The 26,447-nt window shown below is 45.1% G+C and overlaps 66 non-coding genes across 66 annotated transcripts; all 66 read left to right on the top strand.

The window, feature by feature from the left end:
- Positions 1 to 41: 41 nt before the first annotated feature.
- TRNAT-CGU (transfer RNA threonine (anticodon CGU)) lies at positions 42 to 114 on the top strand. The gene has a single exon. It is a non-coding gene; the product is annotated as a tRNA-Thr (tRNA).
- Positions 115 to 612: 498 nt separating this feature from the next.
- Positions 613 to 685, top strand: TRNAT-CGU (transfer RNA threonine (anticodon CGU)). The gene has a single exon. It is a non-coding gene; the product is annotated as a tRNA-Thr (tRNA).
- A 212-nt stretch (positions 686 to 897) lies between these two features.
- TRNAT-CGU (transfer RNA threonine (anticodon CGU)) lies at positions 898 to 970 on the top strand. The gene has a single exon. It is a non-coding gene; the product is annotated as a tRNA-Thr (tRNA).
- A 211-nt stretch (positions 971 to 1,181) lies between these two features.
- Positions 1,182 to 1,254, top strand: TRNAT-CGU (transfer RNA threonine (anticodon CGU)). Its single transcript has one exon. It is a non-coding gene; the product is annotated as a tRNA-Thr (tRNA).
- Positions 1,255 to 1,323: 69 nt separating this feature from the next.
- On the top strand, positions 1,324 to 1,396 carry TRNAT-CGU (transfer RNA threonine (anticodon CGU)). Its single transcript has one exon. It is a non-coding gene; the product is annotated as a tRNA-Thr (tRNA).
- A 356-nt stretch (positions 1,397 to 1,752) lies between these two features.
- On the top strand, positions 1,753 to 1,825 carry TRNAT-CGU (transfer RNA threonine (anticodon CGU)). Its single transcript has one exon. It is a non-coding gene; the product is annotated as a tRNA-Thr (tRNA).
- Positions 1,826 to 1,895: 70 nt separating this feature from the next.
- Positions 1,896 to 1,968, top strand: TRNAT-CGU (transfer RNA threonine (anticodon CGU)). Its single transcript has one exon. It is a non-coding gene; the product is annotated as a tRNA-Thr (tRNA).
- Positions 1,969 to 2,038: 70 nt separating this feature from the next.
- Positions 2,039 to 2,111, top strand: TRNAT-CGU (transfer RNA threonine (anticodon CGU)). The gene has a single exon. It is a non-coding gene; the product is annotated as a tRNA-Thr (tRNA).
- Positions 2,112 to 2,180: 69 nt separating this feature from the next.
- TRNAT-CGU (transfer RNA threonine (anticodon CGU)) lies at positions 2,181 to 2,253 on the top strand. Its single transcript has one exon. It is a non-coding gene; the product is annotated as a tRNA-Thr (tRNA).
- A 70-nt stretch (positions 2,254 to 2,323) lies between these two features.
- TRNAT-CGU (transfer RNA threonine (anticodon CGU)) lies at positions 2,324 to 2,396 on the top strand. The gene has a single exon. It is a non-coding gene; the product is annotated as a tRNA-Thr (tRNA).
- A 69-nt stretch (positions 2,397 to 2,465) lies between these two features.
- On the top strand, positions 2,466 to 2,538 carry TRNAT-CGU (transfer RNA threonine (anticodon CGU)). Its single transcript has one exon. It is a non-coding gene; the product is annotated as a tRNA-Thr (tRNA).
- Positions 2,539 to 2,894: 356 nt separating this feature from the next.
- TRNAT-CGU (transfer RNA threonine (anticodon CGU)) lies at positions 2,895 to 2,967 on the top strand. The gene has a single exon. It is a non-coding gene; the product is annotated as a tRNA-Thr (tRNA).
- A 70-nt stretch (positions 2,968 to 3,037) lies between these two features.
- Positions 3,038 to 3,110, top strand: TRNAT-CGU (transfer RNA threonine (anticodon CGU)). Its single transcript has one exon. It is a non-coding gene; the product is annotated as a tRNA-Thr (tRNA).
- Positions 3,111 to 3,180: 70 nt separating this feature from the next.
- TRNAT-CGU (transfer RNA threonine (anticodon CGU)) lies at positions 3,181 to 3,253 on the top strand. The gene has a single exon. It is a non-coding gene; the product is annotated as a tRNA-Thr (tRNA).
- A 69-nt stretch (positions 3,254 to 3,322) lies between these two features.
- TRNAT-CGU (transfer RNA threonine (anticodon CGU)) lies at positions 3,323 to 3,395 on the top strand. Its single transcript has one exon. It is a non-coding gene; the product is annotated as a tRNA-Thr (tRNA).
- A 214-nt stretch (positions 3,396 to 3,609) lies between these two features.
- TRNAT-CGU (transfer RNA threonine (anticodon CGU)) lies at positions 3,610 to 3,682 on the top strand. Its single transcript has one exon. It is a non-coding gene; the product is annotated as a tRNA-Thr (tRNA).
- Positions 3,683 to 3,752: 70 nt separating this feature from the next.
- On the top strand, positions 3,753 to 3,825 carry TRNAT-CGU (transfer RNA threonine (anticodon CGU)). The gene has a single exon. It is a non-coding gene; the product is annotated as a tRNA-Thr (tRNA).
- Positions 3,826 to 3,895: 70 nt separating this feature from the next.
- TRNAT-CGU (transfer RNA threonine (anticodon CGU)) lies at positions 3,896 to 3,968 on the top strand. Its single transcript has one exon. It is a non-coding gene; the product is annotated as a tRNA-Thr (tRNA).
- Positions 3,969 to 4,037: 69 nt separating this feature from the next.
- TRNAT-CGU (transfer RNA threonine (anticodon CGU)) lies at positions 4,038 to 4,110 on the top strand. Its single transcript has one exon. It is a non-coding gene; the product is annotated as a tRNA-Thr (tRNA).
- Positions 4,111 to 4,324: 214 nt separating this feature from the next.
- Positions 4,325 to 4,397, top strand: TRNAT-CGU (transfer RNA threonine (anticodon CGU)). Its single transcript has one exon. It is a non-coding gene; the product is annotated as a tRNA-Thr (tRNA).
- A 70-nt stretch (positions 4,398 to 4,467) lies between these two features.
- On the top strand, positions 4,468 to 4,540 carry TRNAT-CGU (transfer RNA threonine (anticodon CGU)). Its single transcript has one exon. It is a non-coding gene; the product is annotated as a tRNA-Thr (tRNA).
- A 70-nt stretch (positions 4,541 to 4,610) lies between these two features.
- Positions 4,611 to 4,683, top strand: TRNAT-CGU (transfer RNA threonine (anticodon CGU)). The gene has a single exon. It is a non-coding gene; the product is annotated as a tRNA-Thr (tRNA).
- A 69-nt stretch (positions 4,684 to 4,752) lies between these two features.
- Positions 4,753 to 4,825, top strand: TRNAT-CGU (transfer RNA threonine (anticodon CGU)). Its single transcript has one exon. It is a non-coding gene; the product is annotated as a tRNA-Thr (tRNA).
- Positions 4,826 to 10,462: 5,637 nt separating this feature from the next.
- TRNAT-CGU (transfer RNA threonine (anticodon CGU)) lies at positions 10,463 to 10,535 on the top strand. The gene has a single exon. It is a non-coding gene; the product is annotated as a tRNA-Thr (tRNA).
- A 70-nt stretch (positions 10,536 to 10,605) lies between these two features.
- Positions 10,606 to 10,678, top strand: TRNAT-CGU (transfer RNA threonine (anticodon CGU)). Its single transcript has one exon. It is a non-coding gene; the product is annotated as a tRNA-Thr (tRNA).
- Positions 10,679 to 10,748: 70 nt separating this feature from the next.
- On the top strand, positions 10,749 to 10,821 carry TRNAT-CGU (transfer RNA threonine (anticodon CGU)). Its single transcript has one exon. It is a non-coding gene; the product is annotated as a tRNA-Thr (tRNA).
- A 70-nt stretch (positions 10,822 to 10,891) lies between these two features.
- Positions 10,892 to 10,964, top strand: TRNAT-CGU (transfer RNA threonine (anticodon CGU)). Its single transcript has one exon. It is a non-coding gene; the product is annotated as a tRNA-Thr (tRNA).
- A 70-nt stretch (positions 10,965 to 11,034) lies between these two features.
- On the top strand, positions 11,035 to 11,107 carry TRNAT-CGU (transfer RNA threonine (anticodon CGU)). Its single transcript has one exon. It is a non-coding gene; the product is annotated as a tRNA-Thr (tRNA).
- A 353-nt stretch (positions 11,108 to 11,460) lies between these two features.
- Positions 11,461 to 11,533, top strand: TRNAT-CGU (transfer RNA threonine (anticodon CGU)). The gene has a single exon. It is a non-coding gene; the product is annotated as a tRNA-Thr (tRNA).
- Positions 11,534 to 11,602: 69 nt separating this feature from the next.
- On the top strand, positions 11,603 to 11,675 carry TRNAT-CGU (transfer RNA threonine (anticodon CGU)). Its single transcript has one exon. It is a non-coding gene; the product is annotated as a tRNA-Thr (tRNA).
- A 69-nt stretch (positions 11,676 to 11,744) lies between these two features.
- TRNAT-CGU (transfer RNA threonine (anticodon CGU)) lies at positions 11,745 to 11,817 on the top strand. Its single transcript has one exon. It is a non-coding gene; the product is annotated as a tRNA-Thr (tRNA).
- A 69-nt stretch (positions 11,818 to 11,886) lies between these two features.
- On the top strand, positions 11,887 to 11,959 carry TRNAT-CGU (transfer RNA threonine (anticodon CGU)). The gene has a single exon. It is a non-coding gene; the product is annotated as a tRNA-Thr (tRNA).
- A 70-nt stretch (positions 11,960 to 12,029) lies between these two features.
- TRNAT-CGU (transfer RNA threonine (anticodon CGU)) lies at positions 12,030 to 12,102 on the top strand. Its single transcript has one exon. It is a non-coding gene; the product is annotated as a tRNA-Thr (tRNA).
- Positions 12,103 to 12,315: 213 nt separating this feature from the next.
- Positions 12,316 to 12,388, top strand: TRNAT-CGU (transfer RNA threonine (anticodon CGU)). The gene has a single exon. It is a non-coding gene; the product is annotated as a tRNA-Thr (tRNA).
- Positions 12,389 to 12,600: 212 nt separating this feature from the next.
- TRNAT-CGU (transfer RNA threonine (anticodon CGU)) lies at positions 12,601 to 12,673 on the top strand. Its single transcript has one exon. It is a non-coding gene; the product is annotated as a tRNA-Thr (tRNA).
- Positions 12,674 to 12,743: 70 nt separating this feature from the next.
- TRNAT-CGU (transfer RNA threonine (anticodon CGU)) lies at positions 12,744 to 12,816 on the top strand. Its single transcript has one exon. It is a non-coding gene; the product is annotated as a tRNA-Thr (tRNA).
- A 212-nt stretch (positions 12,817 to 13,028) lies between these two features.
- Positions 13,029 to 13,101, top strand: TRNAT-CGU (transfer RNA threonine (anticodon CGU)). Its single transcript has one exon. It is a non-coding gene; the product is annotated as a tRNA-Thr (tRNA).
- Positions 13,102 to 13,313: 212 nt separating this feature from the next.
- Positions 13,314 to 13,386, top strand: TRNAT-CGU (transfer RNA threonine (anticodon CGU)). The gene has a single exon. It is a non-coding gene; the product is annotated as a tRNA-Thr (tRNA).
- Positions 13,387 to 13,456: 70 nt separating this feature from the next.
- Positions 13,457 to 13,529, top strand: TRNAT-CGU (transfer RNA threonine (anticodon CGU)). Its single transcript has one exon. It is a non-coding gene; the product is annotated as a tRNA-Thr (tRNA).
- A 70-nt stretch (positions 13,530 to 13,599) lies between these two features.
- TRNAT-CGU (transfer RNA threonine (anticodon CGU)) lies at positions 13,600 to 13,672 on the top strand. Its single transcript has one exon. It is a non-coding gene; the product is annotated as a tRNA-Thr (tRNA).
- A 212-nt stretch (positions 13,673 to 13,884) lies between these two features.
- On the top strand, positions 13,885 to 13,957 carry TRNAT-CGU (transfer RNA threonine (anticodon CGU)). Its single transcript has one exon. It is a non-coding gene; the product is annotated as a tRNA-Thr (tRNA).
- A 70-nt stretch (positions 13,958 to 14,027) lies between these two features.
- On the top strand, positions 14,028 to 14,100 carry TRNAT-CGU (transfer RNA threonine (anticodon CGU)). The gene has a single exon. It is a non-coding gene; the product is annotated as a tRNA-Thr (tRNA).
- A 212-nt stretch (positions 14,101 to 14,312) lies between these two features.
- TRNAT-CGU (transfer RNA threonine (anticodon CGU)) lies at positions 14,313 to 14,385 on the top strand. The gene has a single exon. It is a non-coding gene; the product is annotated as a tRNA-Thr (tRNA).
- Positions 14,386 to 14,456: 71 nt separating this feature from the next.
- On the top strand, positions 14,457 to 14,529 carry TRNAT-CGU (transfer RNA threonine (anticodon CGU)). The gene has a single exon. It is a non-coding gene; the product is annotated as a tRNA-Thr (tRNA).
- Positions 14,530 to 15,028: 499 nt separating this feature from the next.
- Positions 15,029 to 15,101, top strand: TRNAT-CGU (transfer RNA threonine (anticodon CGU)). Its single transcript has one exon. It is a non-coding gene; the product is annotated as a tRNA-Thr (tRNA).
- A 70-nt stretch (positions 15,102 to 15,171) lies between these two features.
- Positions 15,172 to 15,244, top strand: TRNAT-CGU (transfer RNA threonine (anticodon CGU)). The gene has a single exon. It is a non-coding gene; the product is annotated as a tRNA-Thr (tRNA).
- A 213-nt stretch (positions 15,245 to 15,457) lies between these two features.
- Positions 15,458 to 15,530, top strand: TRNAT-CGU (transfer RNA threonine (anticodon CGU)). Its single transcript has one exon. It is a non-coding gene; the product is annotated as a tRNA-Thr (tRNA).
- A 7,195-nt stretch (positions 15,531 to 22,725) lies between these two features.
- TRNAT-CGU (transfer RNA threonine (anticodon CGU)) lies at positions 22,726 to 22,798 on the top strand. The gene has a single exon. It is a non-coding gene; the product is annotated as a tRNA-Thr (tRNA).
- Positions 22,799 to 22,868: 70 nt separating this feature from the next.
- On the top strand, positions 22,869 to 22,941 carry TRNAT-UGU (transfer RNA threonine (anticodon UGU)). The gene has a single exon. It is a non-coding gene; the product is annotated as a tRNA-Thr (tRNA).
- Positions 22,942 to 23,011: 70 nt separating this feature from the next.
- On the top strand, positions 23,012 to 23,084 carry TRNAA-CGC (transfer RNA alanine (anticodon CGC)). Its single transcript has one exon. It is a non-coding gene; the product is annotated as a tRNA-Ala (tRNA).
- Positions 23,085 to 23,154: 70 nt separating this feature from the next.
- TRNAT-GGU (transfer RNA threonine (anticodon GGU)) lies at positions 23,155 to 23,227 on the top strand. Its single transcript has one exon. It is a non-coding gene; the product is annotated as a tRNA-Thr (tRNA).
- Positions 23,228 to 23,297: 70 nt separating this feature from the next.
- TRNAT-GGU (transfer RNA threonine (anticodon GGU)) lies at positions 23,298 to 23,370 on the top strand. The gene has a single exon. It is a non-coding gene; the product is annotated as a tRNA-Thr (tRNA).
- Positions 23,371 to 23,583: 213 nt separating this feature from the next.
- Positions 23,584 to 23,656, top strand: TRNAT-CGU (transfer RNA threonine (anticodon CGU)). The gene has a single exon. It is a non-coding gene; the product is annotated as a tRNA-Thr (tRNA).
- Positions 23,657 to 23,726: 70 nt separating this feature from the next.
- On the top strand, positions 23,727 to 23,799 carry TRNAA-CGC (transfer RNA alanine (anticodon CGC)). The gene has a single exon. It is a non-coding gene; the product is annotated as a tRNA-Ala (tRNA).
- A 70-nt stretch (positions 23,800 to 23,869) lies between these two features.
- Positions 23,870 to 23,942, top strand: TRNAP-UGG (transfer RNA proline (anticodon UGG)). Its single transcript has one exon. It is a non-coding gene; the product is annotated as a tRNA-Pro (tRNA).
- A 71-nt stretch (positions 23,943 to 24,013) lies between these two features.
- TRNAT-UGU (transfer RNA threonine (anticodon UGU)) lies at positions 24,014 to 24,086 on the top strand. The gene has a single exon. It is a non-coding gene; the product is annotated as a tRNA-Thr (tRNA).
- A 356-nt stretch (positions 24,087 to 24,442) lies between these two features.
- TRNAT-CGU (transfer RNA threonine (anticodon CGU)) lies at positions 24,443 to 24,515 on the top strand. The gene has a single exon. It is a non-coding gene; the product is annotated as a tRNA-Thr (tRNA).
- Positions 24,516 to 24,585: 70 nt separating this feature from the next.
- TRNAA-CGC (transfer RNA alanine (anticodon CGC)) lies at positions 24,586 to 24,658 on the top strand. Its single transcript has one exon. It is a non-coding gene; the product is annotated as a tRNA-Ala (tRNA).
- Positions 24,659 to 24,728: 70 nt separating this feature from the next.
- TRNAT-UGU (transfer RNA threonine (anticodon UGU)) lies at positions 24,729 to 24,801 on the top strand. The gene has a single exon. It is a non-coding gene; the product is annotated as a tRNA-Thr (tRNA).
- Positions 24,802 to 25,014: 213 nt separating this feature from the next.
- On the top strand, positions 25,015 to 25,087 carry TRNAT-CGU (transfer RNA threonine (anticodon CGU)). The gene has a single exon. It is a non-coding gene; the product is annotated as a tRNA-Thr (tRNA).
- Positions 25,088 to 25,299: 212 nt separating this feature from the next.
- Positions 25,300 to 25,372, top strand: TRNAA-CGC (transfer RNA alanine (anticodon CGC)). The gene has a single exon. It is a non-coding gene; the product is annotated as a tRNA-Ala (tRNA).
- A 213-nt stretch (positions 25,373 to 25,585) lies between these two features.
- Positions 25,586 to 25,658, top strand: TRNAS-CGA (transfer RNA serine (anticodon CGA)). The gene has a single exon. It is a non-coding gene; the product is annotated as a tRNA-Ser (tRNA).
- A 70-nt stretch (positions 25,659 to 25,728) lies between these two features.
- On the top strand, positions 25,729 to 25,801 carry TRNAT-CGU (transfer RNA threonine (anticodon CGU)). Its single transcript has one exon. It is a non-coding gene; the product is annotated as a tRNA-Thr (tRNA).
- A 69-nt stretch (positions 25,802 to 25,870) lies between these two features.
- On the top strand, positions 25,871 to 25,943 carry TRNAT-CGU (transfer RNA threonine (anticodon CGU)). Its single transcript has one exon. It is a non-coding gene; the product is annotated as a tRNA-Thr (tRNA).
- Positions 25,944 to 26,156: 213 nt separating this feature from the next.
- Positions 26,157 to 26,229, top strand: TRNAT-CGU (transfer RNA threonine (anticodon CGU)). Its single transcript has one exon. It is a non-coding gene; the product is annotated as a tRNA-Thr (tRNA).
- Positions 26,230 to 26,299: 70 nt separating this feature from the next.
- Positions 26,300 to 26,372, top strand: TRNAT-CGU (transfer RNA threonine (anticodon CGU)). The gene has a single exon. It is a non-coding gene; the product is annotated as a tRNA-Thr (tRNA).
- The last annotated feature ends 75 nt before the right edge of the window (positions 26,373 to 26,447 follow it).

The following is a 26,447-nucleotide window of genomic DNA, read 5'->3' as shown; positions in this document are numbered from 1 at the left end:
TACGAAATCGACAAATTTTAACTTGTCGTAATTGCAACCGGGGCCGCGTGGCTTAGTGGTTAAAGCGCCTGTATCGTAAACAGGAGATCGTGAGTTCGACTCTAATCGCGGCCTCTGTTGCTCTACATGTCTTAACCCAGTTTACGAAATCGACAAATTTTAACTTGTCATAAACGCAACCTGGGCTACGTGGCTTAGTTGTTAAAGCGCCTGTCTCGTAAACAAGAGATCGTGAGTTCGACTCTAATCGCGGCCTCTGTTGCTCTACATGTCTTTAACCCAGTTTACGAAATCGACAAATTTTAACTTGTCATAAACGCAACCTGGGCCACGTGGCTTAATTGTTAAAGCGCCTGTCTCGTAAACAGGAGATCGTGAGTTCGACTCTAATCGCGGCCTCTGTTGCTCTACATGTCTTTAACTCATTTTACGAAATCGACAAATTTTAACTTGTCATAAACGCAACCGGGGCTACGTGGCTTAGTTGTTAAAGTGCCTGTCTCGTAAACAGGAGATCGTGAGTGCGACTCTAATCGCGGCCTCTGTCGCTCTATATGTCTCTAACCCAGTTTACGAAATCGACAAATTTTAACTTGTCATAATCGCAACCGGGGCCGCGTGGCTAAGTGGTTAAAGCGCCTGTCTCGTAAACAGGAGATCGTGAGTTCGACTCTCATCGCGGCCTCTGTTGCTCTATATGTCTTAACCCAGTTTACGAAATCGACAAATTTTAACTTGTCATAATTGCAACCGGGGTAGCGTGGCATAGTGGTTAAACCGCCTGTCTCGTAAACAGGAGATCGTGAGTTCGACTCTCATCGCGGCCTCTGTTGTTCTATATGTCTTTAACCCAGTTTACGAAATCGACAAATTTTAACTTGTCATAATTGCAACCGGGGCCGCGAGGCTTAGTGGTTAAACCGCCTGTCTCGTAAACAGGAGAGCGTGAGTTCGACTCTCATCGCGGCCTCTGCTGCTCTACGTATCTTATACCAGTTTACGAAATCGACAAATTTTAACTTGTCATAATCGCAACCGGGGCTACGTGGCTTAGTTGTTAAAGCGCCTGTCTCGTAAACAGAAGATCGTGAGTTCGGCTCTCATCGCGGCCTCTGTTGCTCTACATGTCTTAACCCAGTTTACGAAATCGACAAATTTTTACTTGTCATAATCGCAACCGGGGCTACGTGGCTGAGTTTTTAAAGCGCCTGTCTCGTAAACAGGAGATCGTGAGTTCGACTCTCATCGCGGCCTCTGTTGCTCTATATGTCTTAACCCAGTTTACGAAATCGACAAATTTTAACTTGTCATAATCGCAAGCGGGGCCGCGTGGCTTAGTGGTTAAAGCGCCTGTCTCGTAAACAGGAGATCGTGAGTTCGACTCTCATCGCGGCCTCTGTTGCTCTATATGTCTTAACCCAGTTTACGAAATCGACAAATTTTAACTTGTCATAAACGCAACCTGGGCTACGTGGCTTAGTTGTTAAAGGGCCTGTCTCGTAAACAGGAGATCGTGAGTTCGACTCTAATCGCGGCCTCTGTTGCTCTACATGTCTTTAACTCATTTTACGAAATCGACAAATTTTAACTTGTCATAAACGCAACCGGGGCTACGTGGCTTAGTTGTTAAAGTGCCTGTCTCGTTAACAGGAGATCGTGAGTTCGACTCTCATCGCGGCCTCTGTCGCTCTATATGTCTTTAACCCAGTTTACGAAATTGATAAATTTTAACTTGTCATAAGCGCATACCGGGGCCGCGTGGCTTAGTGGTTAAAGCGCCTGTCTCGTAAACAGGAGATCGTGAGTTCGACTCTCATCGCGGCCTCTGTTGCTCTACATGTCTTTAACCCAGTTTACGAAATCGACAAATTTTAACTTGTCATAAACGCAACCTGGGCTACGTGGCTTAGTTGTTAAAGCGCCTGTCTCGTAAACAGGAGGTCGTGAGTTCGACTCTAATCGCGGCCTCTGTTGCTCTACATGTCTTTAACTCATTTTACGAAATCGACAAATTTTAACTTGTCATAAACGCAACCGGGGCCGCGTGGCTTAGTTGTTAAAGCGCCGGTCTCGTAAACAGGAGATCGTGAGTTCGACTCTCATCGCGGCCTCTGTTGCTCTATATGTCTTAACCCAGTTTACGAAATCGACAAATTTTAACTTGTCATAATTGCAACCGGGGCCGCGTGGCTTAGTGGTTAAACCGCCTGTCTCGTAAACAGGAGATCGTGAGTTCGACTCTCATCGCGGCCTCTGTTGCTCTATATGTCTTTAACCCAGTTTACGAAATCGACAAATTTTAACTTGTCATAATCGCAACCGGGGCTACGTGGCTGAGTTTTTAAAGCGCCTGTCTCGTAAACAGGAGATCGTGAGTTCGACTCTCATCGCGGCCTCTGTTGCTCTATATGTCTTAACCCAGTTTACGAAATCGACAAATTTTAACTTGTCATAATCGCAAGCGGGGCCGCGTGGCTTAGTGGTTAAAGCGCCTGTCTCGTAAACAGGAGATCGTGAGTTCGACTCTCATCGCGGCCTCTGTTGCTCTATATGTCTTAACCCAGTTTACGAAATCGACAAATTTTAACTTGTCATAAACGCAACCTGGGCTACGTGGCTTAGTTGTTAAAGGGCCTGTCTCGTAAACAGGAGATCGTGAGTTCGACTCTAATCGCGGCCTCTGTTGCTCTACATGTCTTTAACTCATTTTACGAAATCGACAAATTTTAACTTGTCATAAACGCAACCGGGGCTACGTGGCTTAGTTGTTAAAGTGCCTGTCTCGTTAACAGGAGATCGTGAGTTCGACTCTCATCGCGGCCTCTGTCGCTCTATATGTCTTTAACCCAGTTTACGAAATTGATAAATTTTAACTTGTCATAAGCGCATACCGGGGCCGCGTGGCTTAGTGGTTAAAGCGCCTGTCTCGTAAACAGGAGATCGTGAGTTCGACTCTCATCGCGGCCTCTGTTGCTCTACATGTCTTTAACCCAGTTTACGAAATCGACAAATTTTAACTTGTCATAAACGCAACCTGGGCTACGTGGCTTAGTTGTTAAAGCGCCTGTCTCGTAAACAGGAGGTCGTGAGTTCGACTCTAATCGCGGCCTCTGTTGCTCTACATGTCTTTAACTCATTTTACGAAATCGACAAATTTTAACTTGTCATAAACGCAACCGGGGCCGCGTGGCTTAGTTGTTAAAGCGCCGGTCTCGTAAACAGGAGATCGTGAGTTCGACTCTCATCGCGGCCTCTGTTGCTCTATATGTCTTAACCCAGTTTACGAAATCGACAAATTTTAACTTGTCATAATTGCAACCGGGGCCGCGTGGCTTAGTGGTTAAACCGCCTGTCTCGTAAACAGGAGATCGTGAGTTCGACTCTCATCGCGGCCTCTGTTGCTCTACATGTCTTTAACTCATTTTACGAAATCGACAAATTTTAACTTGTCATAAACGCAACCGGGGCTACGTGGCTTAGTTGTTAAAGTGCCTGTCTCGTTAACAGGAGATCGTGAGTTCGACTCTCATCGCGGCCTCTGTCGCTCTATATGTCTTTAACCCAGTTTACGAAATTGATAAATTTTAACTTGTCATAAGCGCATACCGGGGCCGCGTGGCTTAGTGGTTAAAGCGCCTGTCTCGTAAACAGGAGATCGTGAGTTCGACTCTCATCGCGGCCTCTGTTGCTCTACATGTCTTTAACCCAGTTTACGAAATCGACAAATTTTAACTTGTCATAAACGCAACCTGGGCTACGTGGCTTAGTTGTTAAAGCGCCTGTCTCGTAAACAGGAGGTCGTGAGTTCGACTCTAATCGCGGCCTCTGTTGCTCTACATGTCTTGAACTCATTTTACGAAATCGACAAATTTTAACTTGTCATAAACGCAACCGGGGCCGCGTGGCTTAGTTGTTAAAGCGCCGGTCTCGTAAACAGGAGATCGTGAGTTCGACTCTCATCGCGGCCTCTGTTGCTCTATATGTCTTAACCCAGTTTACGAAATCGACAAATTTTAACTTGTCATAATTGCAACCGGGGCCGCGTGGCTTAGTGGTTAAACCGCCTGTCTCGTAAACAGGAGATCGTGAATTCGACTCTCATCGCGGCCTCTGTTGCTCTATATGTCTTTAACCCAGTTTACGAAATCGACAAATTTTAACTTGTCATAAACGCAACCGGGGCTACGTGGCTTAGTTGTTAAAGTGCCTGTCTCGATAACAGGAGATCGTGAGTTCGACTCTCATCGCGGCCTCTGTCGCTCTATATGTCTTTAACCCAGTTTACGAAATTGACAAATTTTAACTTGTCATAAGCGCATACCGGGGCCGCGTCGCTTAGTGGTTAAAGCGCCTGTCTCGTAAACAGGAGATCGTGAGTTCGACTCTCATCGCGGCCTCTGTTGCTCTACATGTCTTTAACCCAGTTTACGAAATCGACAAATTTTAACTTGTCATAAACGCAACCTGGGCTACGTGGCTTAGTTGTTAAAGCGCCTGTCTCGTAAACAGGAGATCGTGAGTTCGACTCTCATCGCGGCCTCTGTCGCTCTATATGTCTTTAACCCAGTTTACGAAATCGACAAATTTTAACTTGTCATAATCGCAACCGGGGCCGCGTGGCTAAGTGGTTAAAGCGCCTGTCTCGTAAACAGGAGATCGTGAGTTCGACTCTCATCGCGGCCTCTGTTGCTCTATATGTCTTAACCCAGTTTACGAAATCGACAAATTTTAACTTGTCATAATTGCAACCGGGGCCGCGTGGCTTAGTGGTTAAACCGCCTGTCTCGTAAACAGGAGATCGTGAGTTCGACTCTCATCGCGGCCTCTGTTGCTCTATATGTCTTTAACCCAGTTTACGAAATCGACAAATTTTAACTTGTCATAATCGCAACCGGGGCCGCGTGGCTTAGTGGTTAAAGCGCCTGTCTCGTAAAGGAGTCTCCCTTGAGCTTTTGTAGAGTGCGGTTGCTGATTTTTCCGCTCCGTTTTTCTAGTCTCGTCCTGCGTTTAAGCCTAGGCTTAGTGTTTTTTTTAATTTTATTTAGTATTCTATAATCCCAGTTTATTGAGTTGTTAATTAATTTTTAATCTTTGACCCTGCATTGCAGGGTCTTTAACCCCTTTAACTAATTTAAATTATGGAAGTTTTAAGACGTACGGTTTTCGTCGCTTCTGAAGCGACGGCCGTTAATTTGGTAGAAGATGATTTGAAAGCGCATTTTGTTTGGATTCATATTCGTCAGTGGTCGCTACTTTGGGTGGCTTTTTTGTTACATTTATAACATTGGAAGATGCGGATACTTGCGTTGAACATGGTATGGAGATTGGAGGCGTAGAATGTGTCGTTACGAAGGTTGGGAGCCGTGAAGTTATGATGACGTTATCTGGTCTACCGGAATTTGTCACAGATGAAGCGTTGAAAGATAAGTTTGTCAGCATGAAATGCGAGGTAAAGTCTGACGTGATGTGGGCGCGGGAAAATGGAAAATATTACGGCCAACGGTCGATAAAATTGTCATTACCGGAGGGCGTGTCAAGTTTGCCTTATACTATTCGTATTCGTGATGTCTTGGGTCTTGAAACTAATTACCGTCTCCGCCACGACCGTCAGGCCAAGGTCTGTAACAAATGTTTTTCCACATCTCATTTATATCGCCAATGCCCCGATTTTCGTTGTCGAAAGTGCGACCTTCAAGGTCACGGAATCCGTCAATGTCCGGATTGGGAGAAGGGCGCCCAAGGCCGACCTGCTCAAGTCAACGAAAAAGTGGGCCACGCTATTGTTCATGAATTTCCGATGGATCAGGGGGAAGCGGTGAATCCTCAACTTCCACCCGACGTGGATGCGGGTACTCCTAAAGAAATGGCTGATAAAGATCCCTCCTCAAATTTATCGTTAGGCGCAGCTAAGAGACCGATTTCTACTTCCACTGGTAGTGATGATGGTGTCCGCCACACTGTTAATTTGTCTTTGTCCACTTCGACTAGTAAATCGTCACATTCTAAAAGGCTCCGTGACAATAAATCTTTTGATAAGGCCATCGCTATCAGGCGGTTTGGATCGTGGGAAAAGCTTCGGATGGAGGCGCCAGAGAACGGGGATCAGTTGGCGGCGACGGAGAAAGTGGAAGGCGGTGGGACCTAAGTTACTATGATGCGTTTGGCCAGTTGTAATATTCGTGGACTGCGGGATGATCAGAAGATTTTAGAGTTTTTGGAACTTAGTAAGCCGTATGACATTATTTGCCTTCAGGAGACGCATTGGTTAGCGGAGCACGCGCAAAGGTTTAAATCTCTTTGGCGTGGTGAAGTATTTTTTGACAATGATTCGACGACCGGTTTTCGTGGCGTGGCGACCCTAGTTCGTCCGGGTTTCAACGTTACCGTTTCCCGTGTTGTCGTCAGTAATGAAGGACGGTTCGTGATTGTTTCACTTACATTGGATGACGTGTCCTTCGATGTCGTCAACGTGTACTTACCAAACGACGCGAATGATCGGGTGCCGTTTTACGCGCGTCTCCGGGCGGAAATATCTCGTTTGCAGCGGGGGATTTCAATGACGTTGTTCTTCGTAGTCAGGACCGTTGTCCTATTCCTTTGGTCACCACACGCTTCCGCCATACTGATCTGTTTCGCTTCAAAAGTGCCTTAAGTCTTGTTGATGCCTGGAGGGAAACGCACCCCCATGTTTTCGACTGGTCATGGGCTGGTTATGTTTTTGGGAGCTATGTACAATCTCGGGTAGATTATATTTTCGTACCGGCGTCGGAGCGTAAGAATGTAAAGCTTTGCCAAATTATACCATGTTCGCTTACGGATCATAAACTTGTCGAACTCCGCTTCAATTTGGACGGTGTAGCAATGGGCCCGGGCACATGGTCTTTCAACGCGAGCTTTCTCGACTTAGACTCGTATCGCGATGCGGTTGTTCGTATTATTCGTCGCAGTCGTACGTGGCCGGAATATTCTACGTCGGTTATTGCCTGGTACGAAAAGTTAAAGTCTTCTTTGCGTGATCACGCGATGTTTTTTGGTAAAGTACAAGCGGCGCGCTCGCGCGATCATCGTACGGCTTTACGGTTAGCGGTGGTCCGCGCTCAGGAGGACTTTACGAATGGACTAATTGACGTGGTGGAGTTAACTTCCAAGGTGGACGATCTGAAAATGTTCGACCGGAATGTCCTTCGTGGAGCTGTAGCTCGTTCTAATCAACTGTGGCGCACAGAGGGTGAACGGCCTACGGCGTATTTTTTACGCCTTGAGAAGTATCGCCAAAGTAAGAAAAATTTACGATACATTTATTCCGCATCCGAGACTCTTCTCGAGGATCCGTTATGTGTCAGGCGCAGGGTTTTTGAACATTTTAGCGACATGTACCGCGGTAGACCTACTAATAACGCCCGTGCTGAAGAATATGTAACATTTCTCCCGACCCGGTTGTCGGAGGCCGATTTCGCTATCTGCGAGAGTTCAGTGACTTGGGCGGATGTAACCTTAGACCTCCGGAACCTTCCAAATGGTAAGAGTCCCGGAAAAGATGGCCTAACTAATGAGTTTTGGAAGTTTATTTTCCCGCAAATCAAGGACGAATTTTTAGCGTTAATTGCCTTTTGTCAAAGTGAGGGCCGTTTGCCTCCGAGTATGAAAGAAGGCATGATCGTTCTGCTTCCGAAGACTGGCGACTTGCGGCACATATCGAATTGGCGTCCAATTACCCTTTTAAATGCGGATTATAAGATTTTAGCGAAAATCCAGGCAATGCGACTTTCAGCGGTCTTACCAACGATAATTTCTGATCGTCAAACGGGAGCCTTCAAAGGTCGCGGGTCATTTAGTACCCCCGCGCTTTTATTGGACACGATTGAGTATCTCAATCGCGTGAACACTAGCGGAATTCTTTTGAAGTTGGATTTAGCCAAAGCGTTTGATTGTGTTTCTTGGCCATATTTATTCGCTGTCTTGCGCGCTTTCGGTTTTGGTCCCACTTTTTGCGGCTGGATTCAAACTTTTCTTATCGGTAGTCGGTCGTGCTTGAAGATAAACGGTTATTTAACCGATTTTTTCCAACTCGGTCGTTCGGTTCGTCAAGGGTGTCCGCTGAGCCCACTTTTATACGTGCTGACGTCGGAAGCCTTGTGTTTCGCGTTAGAGAGTCGTCGAGCGATTGTCCGGGTCAATTGGCCTGGTCTTCATTCGGCCCCGTTATTGCGCATCCACGTCGATGACAACACTGTACTCGTTCGGAACCGGAAATCGGTTGAAGAAGTTGTGGCCGAGTATCACCGCTTTTCGGAAGGATCGGGCGCGGTTTTAAATCTGAGCAAGTGTCGCGGATTATGGCTTGGGTCGGAACGCGCTAATGTCCCCGAGGTCATTTCCGGCATTACTATTTCTTCTGAACCGCTCGACGTTCTCGGCGTGTATATTGGTTCATCGTATACCGATACGATTGATCTAAATTGGACTTCACGTTTAGAAAAATTCAAGAAAGTCTTACGGGTTTGGCAGGCGCGGCGTTTGACGGTTACCGGAAAGGTTATCTTAATTAATACTTTGGCCATGTCGCTTTTGTATCATACTCTTCGCTCGGTTCCGTTTCCTGATAGTATAGCCGTTCAGTTTCGCAAAGTCGCGCTGGACTTCCTATGGGGGTCTCGGGCTCATCAAGTTTCGTATACCACTCTCACGCGCCCTACTCGTCTGGGTGGTAATGGACTGGTTGATCTAAAATGGAAGACTTACGCTTTCCGCTTCCGGGAGTTGCAGACTATTCTTTCTCCGGAAATCCCTTCGGCTCAGCGAGATCTCGTGATTGCCCTTTTAAACCCATTTGACGGAACGGCAAGTCCCGGTATCAACATTCTGCGTTGTGTGTTACCTCAGTCATGGCTAAGTCGGCTTTCTCCGCGTTACCGAGAAATGTGGATCGCGTGGCGGACGTTTATTGACTCTCAGAATATGCGACTTCAGCTATCTGAGAATCTGTTACACGAACCAGTTTTCTACAGTGGGCACATTAACCTGCCCGACTTATCGTATCGACAGCGCCTTCCTTTTCTGTCTCACGGTCTTCTATGTCTTCGCGAGTTTTGTTACGAGGTCATACCAGGCTTTTTACCGGAAGTCAGTATGTTAGAACTGTGCGATATTTCTAACTCTAAAGTGCCCGCGTCGGCAGTCTTGCGTGATTATTCGGTCATTAAAAGTGCGCTACCCCAGAATTTTTTGGCCCGGGTACACGCTATTTCGAATGCGCAGCTGTCCAGTCCCGAGATTAAGATTGATGCTCCGAATGGATCTATATACGACTATGCATCCGCCTCGGTAAAGGAACTATATCATCGGTATCTTACGATTGGCGCTTCTGAATCAGCCGGTGAACTCAAATGGCGGGAATATTTCGGGGGTCCATTACCCGAACCAGGGTGAAATTGGCTAAAAGGAAAATTGTTGGGTCCCGAACAACGAGATACTAATTATAAAATTGTCCATCGCGCTTATTTTCTAAATGCCCGTTTACATGCCTTTGATCCACAGACTTCTGCAGACTGTACATTTTGTAAGGGTGCGGATGAAAATTTAGGGCATTTACTATTAGATTGTCGCGTAGTAAATAGTTGGTGGTTGTGGTTGTTTGTTGAAAAACTAAAAATAAAAGTTCATTGGTTCACTACTCCGGGATATGTTCGAAATGTATTTCTTGTTTTTCAAGGTAAATGCCCTTTAAATATCATTCCTCTCGAGCGGAAAGTTTTGCACTTTTTAATATCTATATTTAAATATTTTATACTCGATAGTAGATCTTTTTCTATTACCCATGATAATGTCCCGCTCTTTATTGTGAAAAAACGATTTATCGCTAAAATTAGGGGTGAAATAAGTAAAACCATAGCAATTTATAAAGATAAGGAAAAAGAATTTTGTAACCTTTTGTTAAAAATATTTTAAAACTCAAGGGTGAATATTTTAATATTTATTTATTTATTTATTGGAAACAAAAAAGGGAAATGTCCAGATATCTTATATTTTGATTTTAATTGGGTATTGTAAAGAGACATAAATTTGCTAATATGTTGTCAAAAATATTTAAAAAATTCTAATTTAACAGTGTCAATATTTTTTAAACGCAAATCAGACTGTTTTAAGGGGTTTAAATATTGTGCTTTAATTGCTTTTATATATATCGCATTCCAAAAGTGTATTTGTTTGTTTTCATGGTTAATATATATCACCACATGCTTTCCTGTATTTTTATAATAGTTGCTCTTGTTTTGTCAAAATTGCTTTCGAAATGTTGTGATATACATCAACAATGTATTTTTTAATGATATAATTAAAAAAAAAGCCTGTCTCGTAAACAGGAGATCGTGAGTTCGACTCTCATCGCGGCCTCTGTTGCTCTATATGTCTTTAACCCAGTTTACGAAATCGACAAATTTTAACTTGTCATAATTGCAACCGGGGCCGCGTGGCTTAGTGGTTAAAGCGCCTGTCTCGTAAACAGGAGATCGTGAGTTCGACTCTAATCGCGGCCTCTGTTGCTCTACATGTCTTTAACCCAGTTTACAAAATCGACAAATTTTAACTTGTCATACTCGCAAGCGGGGCCGCGTGGCTTAGTGGTTAAAGCGCCTGTCTCGTAAACAGGAGATCGTGAGTTCGACTCTAATCGCGGCCTCTGTTGCTCTACATGTTTTTAACCCAGTTTACGAAATCGACAAATTTTAACTTGTCATACTCGCAAGCGGGGCCGCGTGGCTTAGTGGTTAAAGCGCCTGTCTCGTAAACAGGAGATCGTGAGTTCGACTCTAATCGCGGCCTCTGTTGCTCTACATGTCTTTAACCCAGTTTACGAAATCGACAAATTTTAACTTGTCATACTCGCAAGCGGGGCCGCGTGGCTTAGTGGTTAAAGCGCCTGTCTCGTAAACAGGAGATCGTGAGTTCGACTCTAATCGCGGCCTCTGTTGCTCTACATGTCTTTAACCCAGTTTACGAAATCGACAAATTTTAACTTGTCATACTCGCAAGCGGGGCCGCGTGGCTTAGTGGTTAAAGCGCCTGTCTCGTAAACAGGAGATCGTGAGTTCGACTCTAATCGCGGCCTCTGTTGCTCTACATGTCTTAACCCAGTTTACGAAATCGACAAATTTTAACTTGTCATAAACGTAACCTGGGCTACGTGGCTTAGTTGTTAAAGCGCCTGTCTCGTAAACAGGAGATCGTGAGTTCGACTCTAATCGCGGCCTCTGTTGCTCTACATATCTTATACCAGTTTACGAAATCGACAAATTTTAACTTGTCATAATCGCAACCGGGGCCGCGTGGCTTAGTTGTTAAAGCCCCTGTCTCGTAAACAGGAGATCGTGAGTTCAACTCTAATCGCGGCCTCTGTTGCTCTACATGTCTTAACCCAGTTTACGAAATCGACAAATTTTTACTTGTCATAATCGCAACCGGGGCTACGTGGCTTAGTTTTTAAAGCGCCTGTCTCGTAAACAGGAGATCGTGAGTTCGACTCTCATCGCGGCCTCTGTTGCTCTATATGTCTTAACCCAGTTTACGAAATCGACAAATTTTTACTTGTCATAATAGCAACCGGGGCTACGTGGCTTAGTTTTTAAAGCGCCTGTCTCGTAAACAGGAGAACGTGAGTTCGACTCTCATCGCGGCCTCTGTTGCTCTATATGTCTTAACCCAGTTTACGAAATCGACAAATTTTTACTTGTCATAATCGCAACCGGGGCTACGTGGCTTAGTTTTTAAAGCGCCTGTCTCGTAAACAGGAGATCGTGAGTTCGACTCTCATCGCGGCCTCTGTTGCTCTATATGTCTTAACCCAGTTTACGAAATCGACAAATTTTAACTTGTCATAATCGCAAGCGGGGCCGCGTGGCTTAGTGGTTAAAGCGCCTGTCTCGTAAACAGGAGATCGTGAGTTCGACTCTCATCGCGGCCTCTGTTGCTCTATATGTCTTTTACCCAGTTTACGAAATCGACAAATTTTAACTTGTCATAATTGCAACCGGGGCCGCGTGGCTTAGTGGTTAAACCGCCTGTCTCGTAAACAGGAGATCGTGAGTTCGACTCTCATCGCGGCCTCTGTTGCTCTACATGTCTTTAACCCAGTTTACGAAATCGACAAATTTTAACTTGTCATTAACGCAACCTGGGCTACGTGGCTTAGTTGTTAAAGCGCCTGTCTCGTAAACAGGAGATCGTGAGTTCGACTCTAATCGCGGCCTCTGTTGCTCTACATGTCTTTAACCCAGTTTACGAAATCGACAAATTTTAACTTGTCATACTCGCAAGCGGGGCCGCGTGGCTTAGTGGTTAAAGCGCCTGTCTCGTAAACAGGAGATCGTGAGTTCGGCTCTCATCGCGGCCTCTGTTGCTCTACATGTCTTAACCCAGTTTACGAAATCGACAAATTTTTACTTGTCATAATCGCAACCGGGGCTACGTGGCTTAGTTTTTAAAGCGCCTGTCTCGTAAACAGGAGATCGTGAGTTCGACTCTAATCGCGGCCTCTGTTGCTCTACATGTCTTTAACCCAGTTTACGAAATCGACAAATTTTAACTTGTCATACTCGCAAGCGGGGCCGCGTGGCTTAGTGGTTAAAGCGCCTGTCTCGTAAACAGGAGATCGTGAGTTCGACTCTCATCGCGGCCTCTGTTGCTCTATATGTCTTTAACCCAGTTTACGAAATCGACAAATTTTAACTTGTCATAATTGCAACCGGGGCCGCGTGGCTTAGTGGTTAAAGCGCCTGTATCGTAAACAGGAGATCGTGAGTTCGACTCTAATCGCGGCCTCTGTTGCTCTACATGTCTTAACCCAGTTTACGAAATCGACAAATTTTAACTTGTCATAAACGCAACCTGGGGTACGTGGCTTAGTTGTTAAAGCGCCTGTCTCGTAAACAGGCGGTCGTGAGTTGGACTCTAATCGCGGCCTCTGTTGCTCTACATGTCTTTAACCCAGTTTACGAAATCGACAAATTTTAACTTGTCATACTCGCAAGCGGGGCCGCGTGGCTTAGTGGTTAAAGCGCCTGTCTCGTAAACAGGAGATCGTGAGTTCGGCTCTCATCGCGGCCTCTGTTGCTCTACATGTCTTAACCCAGTTTACGAAATCGACAAATTTTTACTTGTCATAATCGCAACCGGGGCTACGTGGCTTAGTTTTTAAAGCGCCTGTCTCGTAAACAGGAGATCGTGAGTTCGACTCTAATCGCGGCCTCTGTTGCTCTACATGTCTTTAACCCAGTTTACGAAATCGACAAATTTTAACTTGTCATACTCGCAAGCGGGGCCGCGTGGCTTAGTGGTTAAAGCGCCTGTCTCGTAAACAGGAGATCGTGAGTTCGACTCTCATCGCGGCCTCTGTTGCTCTATATGTCTTTAACCCAGTTTACGAAATCGACAAATTTTAACTTGTCATACTCGCAAGCGGGGCCGCGTGGCTTAGTGGTTAAAGCGCCTGTCTCGTAAACAGGAGATCGTGAGATCGACTCTCATCGTGGCCTCTGTTGCTCTATATGTCTTTAACCCAGTTTACGAAATCGACAAATTTTAACTTGTCATACTCGTAAGCGGGGCCGCGTGGCTTAGTGGTTAAAGCGCCTGTCTCGTAAACAGGAGATCGTGAGTTCGGCTCTCATCGCGGCCTCTGTTGCTCTACATGTCTTAACCCAGTTTACGAAATCGACAAATTTTTACTTGTCATAATCGCAACCGGGGCTACGTGGCTTAGTTTTTAAAGCGCCTGTCTCGTAAACAGGAGATCGTGAGTTCGACTCTAATCGCGGCCTCTGTTGCTCTACATGTCTTTAACCCAGTTTACGAAATCGACAAATTTTAACTTGTCATACTCGCAAGCGGGGCCGCGTGGCTTAGTGGTTAAAGCGCCTGTCTCGTAAACAGGAGATCGTGAGTTCGACTCTCATCGCGGCCTCTGTTGCTCTATATGTCTTTAACCCAGTTTACGAAATCGACAAATTTTAACTTGTCATAATTGCAACCGGGGCCGCGTGGCTTAGTGGTTAAAGCGCCTGTATCGTAAACAGGAGATCGTGAGTTCGACTCTAATCGCGGCCTCTGTTGCTCTACATGTCTTAACCCAGTTTACGAAATCGACAAATTTTAACTTGTCATAAACGCAACCTGGGCTACGTGGCTTAGTTGTTAAAGCGCCTGTCTCGTAAACAGGAGATCGTGAGTTCGACTCTAATCGCGGCCTCTGTTGCTTTACATGTCTTTAACCCAGTTTACGAAATCGACAAATTTTAACTTGTCATAAACGCAACTGGGGCTACGTGGCTTAGTTGTTAAAGCGCCTGTCTCGTAAACAGGAGATCGTGAGTTCGACTCTCATCGCGGCCTCTGTCGCTCTATATGTCTTTAACCCAGTTTACGAAATCGACAAATTTTAACTTGTCATAAGCGCATACCGGGGTCGCGTGGCTTAGTGGTTAAAGCGCCTGTCTCGTAAACAGGAGATCGTGAGTTCAACTCTCACCGTGGCCTCTGCTTCGCTGTATATCTTTTACCCATTACACAAAATGGACAAATTTGAACCTATCACACTTTCGAAACGGGCCGCGTGGCTTAGTGGTTAAAGCGCCTGTCTCGTAAACAGGAGATCGTAACTTCGACTCTCACCACGGCCTCTGCTTCGCTGTTTATCTTTTACCAATTTCACAAAACGGACAAATTTGAACTTATCATACTATCAATCGGGGCCGCGTGGCTAAGTTGTTGTAGCGCCTGTCTCGTAAACACGTCATCGTAAGTTCGACTCTCACCACGGCCTCTGCTTCGCTGTTTATCTTTTACCCATTACACAAAATGGACAAATTTGAACTTATCATACTATCAATCGGGGCCGCGTGGCTAAGTTGTTGTAGCGCCTGTCTCGTAAACACGTCATCGTAAGTTCGACTCTCACCGCGGCCTCTGCTTCGCTGTTTATCTTTTACCCATTACACAAAATGGACAAATTTGAACCAATCACATTTTCGATCAGGGCCGCGTGGCTTAGTGGTTAAAGCGCCTGTCTCGTAAACAGGAGATCGTGAGTTCGACTCTCACCGCGGCCTCTGCTTCGCTGTTTATCTTTCACCCATTACACAAAATGGACAAATTTGAATTTATCATACTTTCAATCGGGGCCGCGTGGCTCAGTTGTTGTAGCGCCTGTCTCGTAATCAGGAGATCGTGAGTTCGACTCTCACCGCGGCCTCTGCTTCGCTGTTTATCTTTCACCCATTACACAAAATGGACAAATTTGAACTTATCATACTATCAATCGGGGCCGCGTGGCTAAGTTGTTGTAGCGCCTGTCTCGTAAACACGTCATCGTAAGTTCGACTCTCACCGCGGCCTCTGCTTCGCTGTTTATCTTTTACCCATTACACAAAATGGACAAATTTGAACCAATCACATTTTCGATCAGGGCCGCGTGGCTTAGTGGTTAAAGCGCCTGTCTCGTAAACAGGAGATCGTGAGTTCGACTCTCACCGCGGCCTCTGCTTCGCTGTTTATCTTTCACCCATTACACAAAATGGACAAATTTGAATTTATCATACTTTCAATCGGGGCCGCGTGGCTAAGTTGTTGTAGCGCCTGTCTCGTAATCAGGAGATCGTAAGTTCGACTCTCACCGCGGCCTCTTCTTCGCTGTTTATCTGTTACCCATTACACAAAATGGACGAATTTTAATTTGTCATTTTAACAACCGGGGCCGCGTGGCTTAGTGGTTAAAGCGCCTATATTGTAGGAGTTGGGAGAGCGTTAGACTGAGGGGGAGGTCTCGCTTGAGCTTTTGTAGAGTGCGGTTGCCGATTTTTCCGCTCCTTTTTTCTAGTCTCTTCCTGCGTTTAAGCCTAGGCTTAGTGTTTATTTTAATTATATTTGCTTTTCTATAATCCCAGTTTATTGAGTTGTTACTTAATTTTTAATCTTTAACCCCTTTAACTAATTTAAATTATTGAAGTTTTAAGACGTACGGTTTTCGTCGCTTCTGAAGCGACGGCCGTTAATTTGGTAGAAGATGATTTGAAAGCGCATTTTGGTTTGGATTCATATTCGTCAGTGGTCGCTACTTTGGGTGGCTTTTTTGTTACATTTATAACATTGGAAGATGCGGATACTTGCGTTGAACATGGTATGGAGATTGGAGGCGTAGAATGTGTCGTTACGAAGGTTGGGAGCCGTGAAGTTATGATGACGTTATCTGGTCTACCGGAATTTGTCACTGATGAAGCGTTGAAAGATAAGTTTGTCAGCATGAAATGCGAGGTAAAGTCTGACGTGATGTGGGCGCGGGAAAATGGAAAATATTACGGTCAACGGTCGATAGAAGTGTCATTACCGGAGGGCGTGTCAAGTTTGCCTTATACTATTCGTATTCGTGATGTCTTGGGTCTTGAAACTAATTACCGTCTCCGCCACGACCGTCAGGCCAAGGTCTGTAACAAATGTTTTTCCACATCTCATTTATATCGCCAATGCCCCGATTTTCGTTGTCGAAAGTGCGACCTTCAAGGTCACGGAATCCGTCAATGTCCGGATTGGGAGAAGGGCGCCCAAGGCCGGCCTGCTCAAGTCAACGAAAAAGTGGGACACGTATAACGACGCTTCCGTTTTCGTGGCCGAAATCGGGTACAATTACGAACGAGGGGATTTTAAGTTTAAGGCTTTAATAGAGCATCCCACGCCAATAAATGCAAAGAGAGTTTTGAGGCTCGAATTGCCCGAGTTGCCGTTTTGGTACCAAGTGTAAATGAATTGAGGAAACACAACCAATGCAATGATAATGGAGTTTATTGTAACTCAACAGTTCAACTTAATCTAATACAATACCCTTTTAAGAAATACAACTGGGACGCTAGCTTACTGTTCCAGAGGGGCCAAGGGTTCAATTAAAGACACAGCTTTGATAATACAATAATCAAGGGATCTGGTACTGGGAGACTCAGATTTGATAATAAATTAAGGGATCTGGTTCTGGGAGACACAGGTTTCTTATCGGAAGATTACTTACTAAATTATGGGTAGAACCGATGGTTTCTCTTGAAAAAATGTTTGGGGGAACCTACTATGTGGCTAGAGGTTTCAAATATCTGAATCTACGGGGTCGAGCTCAATAATTCAAGGGCGTCGCAAAAATAATCATACAATGAGTGCCTGATATAAGCAACTATTATCCCATATACACTTCAAAATACTAATACAAAATAATGCAAAAAAAGAACAAAAGTTTTGATACAATTACCGCCAACTTCTGGCTGGACTTCTTGTACTTCCGCGCACAATTACTTTAGTGAACACAGTCTTTGTAGTCACAATACCGCACTACACAGTCGTTTCTCGAGGGACACGACTCTGCACGCACTTCTCGCGTTTGTACAACTTCGACTTGGGCCCACTGCCCTCGCTCACCGTTTACTCTAACTTCCTTGACTCTTTCGTCAGAAGAACTCTGTCCTTCTGCCCAGGCAACTATCTTTTATATCCCTGGCTTATCTAATCTTTATCTTATCTTTAACCTTCATCGGGATGCCTCCCGTAGCGTGATTAGTAAAACAAATATTTACAACGCGCCTCCTTGTTAGTAGATGGCGCTAATATCTGGTTCCCCTCGGCCCGCTTGGCGAAAAGGACAAATAACACTAACGTCTGCTTTACTATAAGCAGCTCGTATCCCCTTATTTCACCCCAAAAAATGTCAGGTTCCTAACACACGCTATTGTTCATGAATTGCCGATGGATCAGGGGAAGCGGTGAATCCACAACTTCCACCCGACGTGGATGCGGGTACTCCTAAAGAAATGCCTGATAAAGAACCCTCCTCAAATTTATCGTTAAGCGCAGCTAAGAGACCGATTTCTACTTCCACTGGTAGTGACGATGGTGTCCGCCACACTGGTAATTTGTCTTTGTCCGCTTCGACTAGTAAATCGTCATATTCTAAAAGGCTCCGTGACAATAAAACTTTTGAGAAGGCCATAGCTATCAGGCGGTTTGGATCGTGGGAGAAGCTTCGGATGGAGGCTCCAGAGAACGGGGATCAGTTGGCGGCGTCGGAGAAAGTGGATGGCGGTGGGACCTAAGTCACTATGATGCGTTTGGCCAGTTGTAATATTCGCAGACTGCAGGATGATCAGAAGATTTTAGAGTTTTTGGAACTTAGTAAGCCGTATGACATTATTTGCCTTCAGGAGACGCATTGGTTAGCGGAGCACGCGCATCGGTTTAAGTCTCTATGGCGTGGTCAAGTATTTTGTGACAATGATTCGACGACCGGATTTCGCGGCGTAACAACGCTTGTTCGGCCGGGTTTGTCTGCTATCGCTTCACGCGTGATCGTCAGTAATGAGGGACGGTTCGTTATTGTGTCGCTTAACTTCGATGATGTGTCGATAGATATTGTTAACGCGTATTTACCTAATGACGCGAATGATCGGGTTCCTTTTTACGCGCGGCTCCGAAATGAGGTTTCTCGTTTGCAGCGTCCAGTAGTCGTGGGAGATTTTAATGATGTCGTTAGTCGCACCCGGGACCGTTATCCTATTCCGCTGGCAGCATCTCGTTTACGCCCTACAGAACTCTTCCACTTCATAAGCTCGCTCCATCTCGTTGATGTCTGGAGGGTCACGCATCCCCACGTGTTTGACTGGTCATGGGCTGGTTATGTTTTCGGGAAGTATGTACAATCGCGTATCGATTATATTTTTGTCCCCGAGTCGGAACGTAAAAATGTCCAGATTTGTCAAATTCTGCCGTGTTCGCTATCGGATCACAAACTTGTGGAACTGCGTTTTCATCTCGACGGGGTAGCCATAGGACCTGGTACGTGGTCTTTCAACGCAAGCTTTCTCAAATCGGATTCGTATCGTGACGCTGTGAGTCGCATTATTCGTCGTAGTCGTACTTGGCCGGAATTCTCCACGTCGGTCATTGCCTGGTACGAGAGGTTGAAGACTTCGTTGCGTGATCACGCTATGTTTTTTGGAAAATTACAAGCTACGCGTAATCGCGAGCGTCGTACTGCGTTTACGGTTAGCGGTAGACCAAGCTCATGTTGATTTCCGTAATGGTCTCATTGACGCGTCGGAGTTGACTTCTAAGATCGACGATCTTAATTTCTTTGATCGGAATTCCCTCCGGGGGGCCGTGATCCGTTCCAATCAATTGGGGCGGACGGACGGTGAACAGCCGACAGCCTATTTTTTACGCTTAGAAAAGTATCGCCAATGTAAGAAAAATGTACAGTATATCTATTCCGCGTCGCGCACTCTACTAGTAGATCCGTCGGATGTTCGTCATAGAATTTTCGAGCATTTTAGCGATATGTACAGAAGTCAACCTGTCAATCGCTTTTCGGTGGAGGAATACGCGGCGCATCTTCCAACTCGGTTATCGGACGACGCAAGTGCTATCTGTGATAGCCCGGTGACTTGGACGGATGTTACGTTAACCCTGGGGCAGCTTCCCAGTGGTAAGAGTCCAGGGAAGGATGGACATACCAATGAATTTTGGAAATTCGTTCTTCCGCAAATTAAAGTTGAGTTTCTGGCACTGATCTCTTTTTGCCAGGCGGAGGGTTGCTTGCCTCCAAGTATGAAAGAAGGTATGATCGTGCTGCTGCCTAAGAGCGGCAACTTACGCTACGTTTCAAACTGGCGTCCCATCACGCTCCTCAATGCTGATTATAAGATTCTCGCGAAGATCCATGCGATGCGGCTTTCAGCGGTTTTGACGACGATAATTTCGGATCGTCAGACCGGCGCGATTAAAGGTCGTGGGGCAATAAGTACCGCTTCACTTTTACTTGACACTATCGATTACCTTCAAGGTGTAGACTCTGGTGGCATCCTGTTGAAGTTGGACTTGTCCAAAGCGTTCGATTGCGTGTCTTGGCCGTATCTCTTTGCTGTCTTGCGGGCTTTTGGATTCGGGCCAACTTTTTGTGGGTGGATTCAAACGTTTCTCATCGGTAGCAGGTCATGTTTGAAGATTAATGGCTATCTAACTGATTTTTTCCAACTCGGACGCTCGGTTCGTCAGGGTTGTCCGCTAAGCCCCCTTCTGTACGTTCTAACATCCGAAGCCTTAGTTTTCGCGTTGGAGCGTCGACGGTCTATTGTCCGAGTTTCGTGGCCGGGCATCCATTCGGCTCCTCTTTTGCGCATTCACGTTGACGACAATACGGTAGTCGTTCGCGACCGGCAGTCGGTGGAGGAGGTTGTTGCTGAATATAACCGCTTTTCGGAAGGTTCGGGCGCAGTTTTAAATTTGGCCAAGTGTCGCGGTTTATGGCTTGGCTCAGATCGTTCCAATGTCCCTGAAGTAATTTCTGGGATAACTATTTCTTCGGATCCGCTAGAGGTTCTTGGCGTTTATGTTGGTTCGTCTCACAATGATACTCTGGAACTTAATTGGTCTTCGCGTTTAGAAAAATTTAAAAAAGTTTTACGAACTTGGCAAGCGCGGCATTTAACGGTTACCGGCAAAGTTATTTTAGTTAACACTTTGGCTATGTCCATTTTGTGGCATACTCTTCGATCGGTTCCGTTTCCTGACCGTTACGCGGCGGAGTTCCGCAAAGTGGCTTTGGCGTTCATCTGGGGTTCTAAGGCCCATAAGGTTTCGTATGATACTCTTACTCGCCTTAAGCGTTTGGGTGGCTATGGACTGATTGATTTAAAATGGAAAACGTGCGCGTTCCGTTTGAAGGAGTTGCAGGCGATTCTGCGCGCGGATTGCCCTTCTTGGCAGAGAGATCTTGCCGTGGCACTCTTGAATCCTTTTGACGGTACTTCCAGCCCCGGAATTAATGTTTTACGGTGCCAGTTAACTCAGCCGTTATTAAGTCGTCTTTCTCCGCGTTATCGCGAAATGTGGATTGCCTGGCAGACATTTCTCACTTCGCAGAATTTACGTCTACAGATGGCGGCCGATCCGTTCCACGAGCCGGTGTTTTATAGACAGCGTGTTGATCTATCTACTCTGACTTCGCGGTCACGGCTTCCGTTTCTTTCGCATGGACTACTATGTCTCCGCGATTTTTGTTACGAAGTCATACCTGGTTTTCTTCCAGAGGACAGTGTATTGGAACTATGCGATATTGATGCCTCGATGCAGCGGGCTCTGGATGTCAAACGCGTTTATTCCGTTATTAAAGAATCTTTGCCGAAAGTTTTTTTCGACCGCGTGTACGCTTCTTCGTCGCGGGTTCCAGTCGAGAACGCAATACGTGTTTTTACCAAAGACAACACCGAATTCGATTATTTGGCGGCCTCGGCTAAAGAACTATATCAGCGCTACCTTTCGGTTCGAAATTACGAGTCATCCGGTGAGCTTAAGTGGCGGGAATATTTAGGAGGTCCCTTACCCAAACCAGGATGGAGTTGGTTAAAAGGACGAGTTTTAAGTCCCGAACAACGCGATAATAATTTAAGAATTGTTCATCACGCGCTATTTCTTAACAAACGTATTCATTTGTTCGATCCGCAGATCTCTCCCATGTGTACTTTTTGTAAAAACGCGGAAGAAACATTATCACATATATTATTTGGGTGTAGCATTGTTGAGGCCTGGTGGTCATGGCTATTTAAAGACAAACTTGGTTAAAAAGTCGATTATTTTACCAATCCCGGCTTTGTTCGAAATTGTTTTATTGTTTTTCAAGGTAAATGCCCGATATCTTTAAATTGTCCCGAGTTAAAAATAATACATTTCATGGTATCTCTTTAAAAGTATCTTATTCTGGACTGCCGTTCCTTTTCTAATTTCAATCAAAACATACCTCTCGTAGTAGTTCAACATAGATTTTATGCAAAAATTAAATGCAAAATACGTAAAACCATTAAAATTTTTAAAGATAAAGATAAAGAATTTACTAACATGTTGTAAAAAATATTTTAAGAACTCTAATTTAACAGTGTTAATAGTCTTTAAAAAGCACTCCAGTCTGTTTTAAGGAGTTAACTATTGTTCTTTAATTGCAATCATAAATATATATATATATATATATAGCATTCCAAGAGTTGTTTTTGGGTTAGAATTCCTGTATTTTTATGACTGTTGTTATTCTTTTGTTAATATTGGTCTCGCAACTTTTGTAATATACACTAAAAATGTATTTTTTTAATGATATAATTAAAAAAATAAGCCTGTCTTGTAAACAGGAGATCGTGAGTTCGACTCTCACCGTAGCCTCTGCTTCGCTGTGTATCTTTTAACCATTACACAAAATAGGATAATTTTAATTTGTTATGTATCAACCGGGACCACGTGGCTTAGTGGTAACAGCGCCTGTCTTGTAAACTGGAGATAGTGAGTTCGACTCTCACCGTGGCTTCTGCTTCGCTGTGTATCTTTTAACCATTACAGAAAATGGACAAATTTGAACTTTTCATAATTTCAATCGGGGCCACGTGGCTTAGTGGTTAAAGCGCCTCTCTCGTAAACAGGAGATCGTAAGTTCGACTCTCACCACGGCCTCTGCTTCTCTGTTTATCTTTTATCCATTACACATAATGGACAAATTAGAACTTATCATACTATCAATCGGGGCCGCGTGGCTAAGTTGTTGTAGCGCCTGTCTCGTAAACACGTCATCGTAAAATCGACTCTCACCGCGGCCTCTGCTTCGCTGTTTATCTTTTACCCATTACACAAAATGGACAAATTTGAACCAATCACATTTTCGATCACGGCGGTGTGGCTTAGTGGTTAAAGCGCCTGTCTCGTAAACCGGAGATCGTGAGTTCGACTCTCACCGCGGCCTCTGCTTCGCTGTTTATCTTTCACCCATTACACAAAATGGACGAATTTTAAATTGTCATTTTAGCATGGGGGGCCGCGTGGCTTAGTGGTTAAAGCGCCTGTCTTGTAAACAGGAGATCGTGAGTTCGACTCTCACCGTGGCCTCTGCTTCGCTGTATATCTTTTACCCATTACACAAAATGGACAAATTTGAACTTGTCATACTAACAATTGGGGCCGCGTAGCTTAGTGGTTAAAGCGCCTGTCTCGCAAACAGGAGATCGTTAGTTCGACTCTCACCGCGGCCTCTGCTTCGCTGTTTATCTTTTACCCATTACACAAAATGGACGAATTTTAATTTGTCATTTTAGCAAGGGGGGCTGCGTGGCTTAGTGGTTAAAGCGCCTGTCTGGTAAACAGGAGATCTTAAGTTCGACTCTCACCGCGGCCTTTGCTTCGCTGTTTATCTTTTACCCATTTCACAAAATGGACTAATTTTAACTTATCATACTCTTAACCGGGGCCGCGTGGCTTTGTGGTTAAAGCCCCTGTCTGGTAAACAGGAGATCGTGAGTTCAACTCTCACCGTGGCCTCTGCTTCGCTGTTTATCTTTTACCCATTACACATAATGGACAAATTTGAACTTATCATACTATCAATCGGGGCCGCGTTGCTTAGTGGTTAAAGCGCCTGTCTCGTAAACAGTAGAACATGAGTTCATCTCTCACCGTGACCTCTGCTTCGGTGTTTATCTTTTACTCATTACAAATAATGGACAAATTTGAACTTATCATACCATCAATCGGGGCCGCGTGGCTTAGTGGTTAAAGCGCCTGTCTCGTAAACAAGAGATCGTGAGTTCAACTCTCACCGTGGCCTCTAATTCGCTGTTTATCTTTTATCCATAACACATAATGGACAAATTTGAACCAATCACATTTTCGATCAGGGTCGCGTGGCTTAGTGGTTAAAGCGCCTGTCTCGCAAACAGGAGATTGTGAGTTCGACTTTCACCGCGGCCTCTGCTTCGCTGTTTATCTTTTAACCATTACACAAAATGGACGAATTTTAATTTGTCATTGTAGCAAGGGGGGCCGCGTGGCTTAGTGGTTAAAGCGCCTGTCTTGGAAACAGGTGATCGTAAGTTCGACTCTCACCGCGGCCTTTGCTTCGCTGTTTATCTTTTACCCATTTCACAAAATGGACGAATTTTAATTTGTCATTTTAGCAAAGGGGGGCCGCGTGGCTTAGTGGTTAAAGCGCCTGTCTTGTAAACAGGAGATTGTAAGTTCGACTCTTACCGCGGCCTTTGCTTCGCTGTTTATTTTTTACACATTTCACAAAATGGACTAATTTTAACTTATCATACTCTCAAACGGGGCCGCGTGGCTTTGTGGTTAAAGCCCCAGTCTCGTAAACAGGAGATCGTGAGTTCAACTCTCACCGTGGCCTCGGCTTCGCTGTTTGTCTTTTACCCATTACACATAATGGACAAATTTGAACTTATCATACTATCAATCGGGGCCGCGTTGCTTAGTGGTTAAAGCGCCTGTCTCGTAAACAGTAGAACATGAGTTCATCTCTCACCGTGACCTCTGCTTCGGTGTTTATCTTTTACTCATTACAAATAATGGACAAATTTGAACTTATCATACCATCAATCGGGGCCGCGTGGCTTAGTGGTTAAAGCGCCTGTCTCGTAAACAAGAGATCGTGAGTTCAACTCTCACCGTGGCCTCTAATTCGCTGTTTATCTTTTATCCATAACACATAATGGACAAATTTGAACCAATCACATTTTCGATCAGGGCCGCGTGGCTTAGTGGTTAAAGCGCCTGTCTCGCAAACAGGAGATTGTGAGTTCGACTTTCACCGCGGCCTCTGCTTCGCTGTTTATCTTTTAACCATTACACAAAATGGACGAATTTTAATTTGTCATTGTAGCAAGGGGGGCCGCGTGGCTCAGTGGTTAAAGCGCCTGTCTTGTAAACAGGAGATCGTGAGTTCGACTCTCACCGTGGCCTCTGCTTTGCTGTATATCTTTTACCCATTACACAAAATGGACAAATTTGAACTAGTCATATTTATAATTGGGGCCGCGTAGCTTAGTGGTTAAAGCTCCTGTCTCGTAAACAGGAGAACATGAGTTCATCTCTCACCGTGACCTCTGCTTCGGTGTTTATCTTTTACTCATTACAAATAATGGACAAATTTGAACTTATCATACAATCAATCGGGGCCGCGTGGCTTAGTGGTTAAAGCGCCTGTCTCGTAAACAGGAGAACATGAGTCCGACTCTCACCGCGGCCTTTGCTTCGCTGTTTATCTTTTACCCATTTCACAAAATGGACCAATTTTAACTTATCACACTCGCAATCGCGTCGCGTGGCTTAGTGGTTAAAGCGCCTGTCTCATAAACCGGAGATTGTGAGTTCAACTCTCACCGTGGCCTCTGCTTCGCTGTTTATCTTTTATCCATAACACATAATGGACAAATTTGAACCAATCACATTTTCGATCAGGGCCGCGTGGCTTAGTGGTTAAAGCGCCTGTCTCGCAAACAGGAGATCGTGGGTTCGACTTTCACCGCGGCCTCTGCTTCGCTGTTTATCTTTTATTCATAACACATAATGGACAAATTTGAACCAATCACATTTTCGATCAGGGCCGCGTGGCTTAGTGGTTAAAGAGCCTCTCTCGTAAACAGGAGACCGTAAGTTCGGCTCTCACCGCGGCCTTTGCTTCTCTGTTTATCTTTTACCCATTTCACAAAATGGACTAATTTTAACTTATCATACACTCAATCGGGGCCGCGTGGCTAAGTGGTTAAAGCCCCTGTCTCGAAAACAGGAGATCGTGAGTTCAACTCTCACCGTGGCCTCTGCTTCGCTGTTTATCTTTTACCCATTACACATAATGGACAAATTTGAACTTATCATACCATCAATCGGGGCCGCGTTGCTTAGTGGTTAAAGCGCCTGTCTCGTAAACAGGAGAACATGAGTCCGACTCTCACCGCGGCCTTTGCTTCGCTGTTTATCTTTTACCCATTTCACAAAATGGACCAATTTTAATTTATCAGACTCTCAATCGGGTCGCGTGGCTTAGTGGTTAAAGCGCCTGTCTCGTAAACAGGAGATCGTGAGTTCAACTCTCACCGTGGCCTCTGATTCGCTGTGTATCTTTTAACCTGTACACAAAATGGAAAAATTTCAACTTATCATGCTCTCAATCGGGGCCGCGTGGCTAAGTGGTTAAAGCGCCTGTCTCGTTAACAGGAGATCGTAAGTTCGACTCTCAACGCTGCCTCTGCTTCGCTGTTTATCTTTTAACCTTTACACAAAATAGACTAATTTTAAATTGTCATTTTAGGAACCGGGGCCGCGTGGCTTAGTGGTTAAAGCGCCTGTCTCGTAAACAGGAGATCGTGAGTTCGACTCTCACCGCGGCCTCTGCTTCGCGGTTTATCTTTTATTCATTACACAAAATGGACGAATTTTTATTTGTCATTTTAACAAGGGGGGCCGCGTGGCTAAATGGTTAAAGCGCCTGTCTCGTAAACAGGAGATCGTGAGTTCGACTCTCACCGCGGCCTCTGCTTCGCGGTTTATCTTTTATTCATTACACAAAATGGACGAATTTTTATTTGTCATTTTAACAAGGGGGGCCG

This window comes from Leiobunum rupestre, chromosome 6 (assembly GCF_980474605.1).
Source record: "Leiobunum rupestre chromosome 6, qqLeiRupe1.1.hap1, whole genome shotgun sequence".
NCBI classification, from domain to species: Eukaryota; Metazoa; Arthropoda; class Arachnida; order Opiliones; family Sclerosomatidae; genus Leiobunum; species Leiobunum rupestre.
The sequence above is the reverse complement of the archived record's forward strand: the minus strand, read 5'-3'. Positions and strand labels throughout refer to the sequence as shown.